The sequence below is a fragment of the Bidens hawaiensis genome, unplaced genomic scaffold, assembly GCF_021521415.1.
Source record: "Bidens hawaiensis isolate Kalapana, Puna unplaced genomic scaffold, B.hawaiensis_p1.1 tig00002602_1, whole genome shotgun sequence".
Classification (NCBI taxonomy): Eukaryota; Viridiplantae; Streptophyta; class Magnoliopsida; order Asterales; family Asteraceae; genus Bidens; species Bidens hawaiensis.
In genome coordinates this window covers 2,477,380-2,483,477 of record NW_027491141.1, presented here as the reverse complement: position 1 = coordinate 2,483,477, position 6,098 = coordinate 2,477,380, and positions in this window count along the sequence as shown.

The following is a 6,098-nucleotide window of genomic DNA, read 5'->3' as shown; positions in this document are numbered from 1 at the left end:
GACCTATCAATGCACAAATGCAATTAAGCACACAGTCTTATAAGCTTATTTTTTTCTGGATATGGGGTCAACTAATCAATGTACTATCATTTTATCTTTTTGCTTCAAAATTCAATTTTTAAGGAGCAGAAAATAAAATTCAATCGCCCCTATCTAACAGGACCAAAACACGCAAGCATATTCCACAAACTTAAATAACCGACATAGTTTTCAACAAAAGAATAAAGTAAAACGCATAACAATCGCCCCAAATACTTTTCATTATCAGGTAAATGGCTATCCCGAACCTTTACAAGTAAATATCAGGACCAAACATATACAAGTATATGTCCTTCAAATGTAGGTAATTGACATAATTTTTAGCAAATGTATGTAAAAATCTTTTTGAATTTTCTCTTTACACACATAAAAGCACAATCTTTTTGGTTTTTCAGATTTTTATAAAAACATAATAAAACTTCACAATCTTTTTGGATTTTGGGATTTTTCTATACAAACAAAAATTTCACAATGTTTTTGATTTTTCAGAAATTTTTTTTAATGTTTTTGGGTTTTCAAAATATTTTAAATCAAAACAAGAAAAATACAATATTTTTGGCTTTTTCAAAAATTGAAATGTTTTTGGATTTTATCTATACCAATGAAAAGCACAATATTTTTGTATTTTCTATTCCACCCCCAAAAATCCAAAACCAAAATAAAAGAAAAGAAAAGTAAAACAAAATAAAAAAGAAAATAAAATAAATTAAGATAATTATCCTTGTTTAAGGATATCAGCAAGGGTTTTTAATCCATTTAAACCAAGAAGAAAATTAACACGCCTTTTGTCAAATGCTTTGGTAAATAGATCGGCTTTTCGAAAATTAGTATGTACTTTCTCAAGATCAATTAACTTCTTTTCAAAACAATCCCGTATAAAATGATATTGAATTTCGATATGTTTCATTTTAGAGTGTTGTACGGGATTTTTGGTGATGCTAAAGGCAACAGAGTTATCAATTAAAATTGGAGTAGTAGGAAACTTCAAACCGTAGTCGCGCAGATGTTGTTGTATCCACAAAACCTGGGAACAGCAACTCGAGACTGCAACATATTCTGCTTCGAGGGTTGAAGTGGAGACCGTTGTCTACTTCTTACACTGCCAGGAAAGAAGCGGGTTTCCTAAGAATTGACACCCTATTGTAGTCGATTTGAAGTTAATGCGGCACCCTCCATAGTCTGAGTCAGAAAAGGCGGTAAGTTCAAATTATCATCCTTGGGGTACCTGTAACACCCCGCAACCGCAGCGGAAACGTAAACGGGGTGTTAATCACTTCATCTTAGTTGTACCTGAAAAGCATGTGAGAAAACGGGTCAACTACGAATAGTTGGTGAGTTTCACAATTTGTGTAAACCATGATAAATCCATATCAAAATATAATATTATCTGAGGACACTGTTAACCCAGTACCGTACTCATTCCGGGGGCAATGTTAACCCAGAATTACGATGTAATTATGCTGAGCCCACAAGTGAAACCTCTGACTATCACACACAATCCCCGTGGCATATCCCCCGCCTACGGACCCGTGACATATCCCCCGTCCACGGAACTGCCCCAAACCGCTATGTCTAACATTACATAGCAAAATAAATATCAACAAAATAGACATGTGCAACTGGCTGGGAAACATCAGCAAATCCATGCCGGACCAGTTGGGTTTGTCAGACCAATAGTACTATCCACACTCTACCGGCTTTCAGTTAATCACTCGTGTTCCGGGGCCTTAGAATGTTAGCAACTCAGACAATTACCATCTTAGTACATTTCCGTACGATTCCCGTACAATAAAATATATAAATCCACGCAAATCCATGTGTTCAGTATGTATTTAAACATTTCAGTAAAAACATGCTTCCGCCCCGAGAAAATATTCGAAATCAGTTCAGAAAAAGGGGCTCGTGAAACTCACCTTAGCACATGCAAGCAGGTAACAACAATCATTATCAGTTAACACGTCCAATCTGTAATATGATCCCTACGATCGTTACTATACACTCATTATTAATATAACTTTAACAAAGTTAACCGGTACATCAGGGGACACTGTTAACCCAGCACTGTACCCGTTCTTGGGGCAAGGTTAACCCAGAAACACTTCTCCGGACTCAGATTGTGATGTCGTTTAGAGTTCCATGGTCACAACTACTATTAGTCGTTTTTCTCGTTTTGCGTGCCTAGCACGGTTATCCGTTTTTATGTTTCAAAAATGAGTTTGGTCACACACGACCCGAAAATAGTGGTTGACTGATAATTTAATTAAAGATGTGAAATTATAGCTCGGTTTAGACGTCCCGATTGGCCGCGGGACCCGTTTCCGTCTTTGGCGTACCGGAAACTGTTAAAAAAGGTTAAAATTACTCAAATCATCCGAATTATTTTCGGATGATTTATTTTTACTTGTTTAACTCATTTATATGAAAATAGTTCATTTTTAGGGTTTTTATACACCAGTCAGCTCGCTTAAGCGAACTTCACCGGTTTACGCCTTTTAACTTTAAAAGTTTGATAATTAGCACAAATAATTATCCGTTCACTCTCGGATCTTGAAATTTTGTACAAATCACTTTTTAACAGTGGGGAATTTTATAAAAATATTTCCAGAATTAATTCTTATATTTAAAATTTATTTATCTATTTTTAAACACCATTTAAACACTAAATATGTCGTAAATACCAAACCCTCTTAGAAAAATCCCAAATTTTTCCTGGATCTCCCCTGCCATCCACATAGTCCCCTGTAATTTTTCCAGAACCAAAATCTTCTTTTACATGCCATTTTTACTAAAATCGATCTAGAACACCCAAGAACTCGTTTAACCGATAAGCCTACTTAGACATCTCCAACTGAACTCAAATTTTGTGTGTGACTTATACATGATATAAAAAGCTTATCTGCAATTTTCCAGAATTTTTCATGATATTTAACTATGTTTCACCATTTTTGGCCAAAACCGAGCATTAAATTCACCAAATATTCATCCTTTATCCAAAAATTACCAAAAGTTCACAGAACTCATATTTTCATGTTTTTAACACCTATTTAAAATTTCATGACCTAAATCTAAAGCATCAATAATCTGTCCAAATTTCCCAAAACCGAACATAACAGAATGTACCTTTCGTTTTCCGCCACTACAAGCTACAAACTCGTCTTTCCGCCTTATGTACCACTAAACACAGAACCTACAACCAACATACAACAATACCAAGCAAGTTACACTCACTATCAAGCCTCTTACACTATAGTTTCGGTTATGATTCAAAAACAAAGATTTAAACCGTAAAAATTCGTTTTTGATTCGTTTAACTCCTTTCTTGGACCAAGATCCCTTGTATAACCCGTATACATCACTTGATCATGCAAGAATCGGTTTTCATCTTTGAAACCTCATTTTCTTGCAAACAAACTCAAGAAACGAAGATAGAAACGTGATTAACTCGATTATTTACCTTGTTTTCTTGCTCCAAAAGCTCGGGTTTTTGATCATGAAGTTGAGAGGTTTGAAGGATTGTTGGATTGTTGGATGAAAAAAAGAAATGAAGGCTAGGGGAGAGCCCTTAGGGCCGATCGGATTCAAGGGGGGTGGGGTGGGACCCACCTCTCCATTCTAGACCACATGTTTAGATTCCCGTAATCCGGATAATGTTTTGGATAATATGGTTCAGTTCGTTTTTCGGTTAAATGTTTAATTCGGCTTAAAACGAGGCTAAAACGGTCGTTTTTCGGCTAAAAAATGAAATTTATATAAAACCGATTTAAAAACTTAAACCCTGACATTTATTAACTTAAAACATCATATTATTAATTATTGCGCATCTTTTTCGGGTTGATCGATCGTCTCTTGCTCGGTTTGGTATTAAAGGTTTCGTTTAACGTACCGACGTACATTAAATTGAAATTCTTTTTCTGTGCCATACTTTACTTATCCCGAAGCATTAATGCTTCGTAAAATCACTACATATCATATATCTCGTCTATAATTGAACCCTAGATTCGTTCGGGTTTCAATAACTATCGATCGATTGATCGCATATTCAATACGATGAATTATATATTCACGTACAATTCATACAGTGAACCCTGTATTCTCGTATAATTACTATGGTAATTCATGTATCCGTCATTAAATATGACGTAACTATTATCTACCGGTTAGGGTAGCCCGGGTTTCGTCGGAATCGTTACATTCTCCCCCCGTTAAGAAATTTCGTCCTCGAAATTTTACACGCTCACTATCCCTTTCCGAGGGAAATGTGGGGGTTTTTCCTTCAGAATACACCCTCGCGTTACCAGGTATAATCTGGTCCTCGCTGTGAATTCCACTTAATCTTAATCAATAAAGTTTGGTGTGTCCAAACTGTTTAGTTTTCCCGTCTACTATATCTACGGAATTATTTATGATATCAAGTATGACTTCTACGCGTACCTCCATTACTAGTACTTTCGTTGCCTCATAGCTTAGTTACTTTTCAATCCGTATACATGGCAAAACATCATGTATAGTACTTAGCCCCTGGAGTACTTTAATCGATAAACTAAATGACCAATCATGGAGATAGTCTCATGAGGTCCAATATATTAAGGAGCTATTTTCGGTTTTGCCAAACCTCATATCACTTCTCTAAGGTGATGCCTTAAAAGTGCCATGTCACCTCTTTCCGGTGACAATGGTTTCCTTTGAATGTTGGCATAAATCCTTTGCCAATCTCGCGCCGCTTTCAACTTCTCTTAAACATTATAAATCCGATTGGTTGTTTCTCGAATCAATTCAAATCTTATGGCTTGATCGACGCCCATTTTCAATTTAACAAATTGGTGATAACTACTTCACCCATAGAAAGCTTCAAGCTCTCGATGCTTCCTTCCCCTCCTTCCAATAATGGAAGTAGGATGACTATTTCGATCGGAGATCATTGAAAATGGTACTCCACGACGAGTTACCATTTCATCATCATGAATTTTGGCGAGAATTCATTGTGGTAATCGTCATAGATTGGGATGAAATGCGAGGATTGGTTAATCGATCCGCGATTACCTAATTCACCTCATGCCTTTGATATATCATGGGAATTTGCGTCCCGAAATCCATTGTAATTTATTCCCACTATCATTGGCGAATTTTCTGTCGTTGTGGCGTTCCCCAGGGTTTTCGGTGTGCAGCCTTATCTCTCGCATACCTCAAATATCCTCCAACATACGTATCCATATCTTTCTCCAACTCAGCCATTAATAAGATCCTTTCAGACATTCGCATCATCAATAGTCTAATCCGATCTCAGATGTATGGAATATTTCGATCTATGCGCTTCGTCCATGATTAAATCACGAAGGTCATGGAGGGTCGGGATCCAAGCCCGATTTTTTTGAAGTAGAGAATTTCGTCCACGCGCTGTTCGAAATTCTTCTCATTGCCGTAAAGTCCCTCCTTTTCCAATTGTTCCTCCTTCAACGTCTCACGTTGAGCGACTCGAATCAGGTCCGAAAGGTTCGACTGGACTATCATCCCTAGCGCTTTCACTCGCAATGGCTTAACCCGATCTTTCCTACTCAAGGCATCGGCTACGACGTTAGCATTGCCGGGGTGATAACGGATGTCACAGTCATAATCGCTTAACAACTCGACCCATCTTCGTTGCCTCATATTCAGTTCTTTCTGATCGAATATGTGCTGCAAACTTTTATGATCGGTGAAGATGGTGCACTTCGTACCGTAGAGAGAATGTCTCCAGATTTTAAGTGCGAAGATAACCGCTCCCAGTTCTAAGTTGTGAGTAGTGTAATTTTTCTCGTGTACTTTTAACTGTCGGGAAGCATAGGCTATAACCTTATTATACTGCGTCAATACGCATCCTAACCCTCTACGCGATGCGTCACAATACGCGACAAAACCATCGTCTCCATCGGGGAGACTTAAAATCGGCGCTTGGCACAATTTTAATGGTTTCTATCTTATTTGGATCTTTGTGAAATCCTTGTTGCTTTACAACATGACCAAGGGATTATGCTTTCTGTATTCAAAGTCACATTTCGAAAACTTTGCATACAAATCCTCTT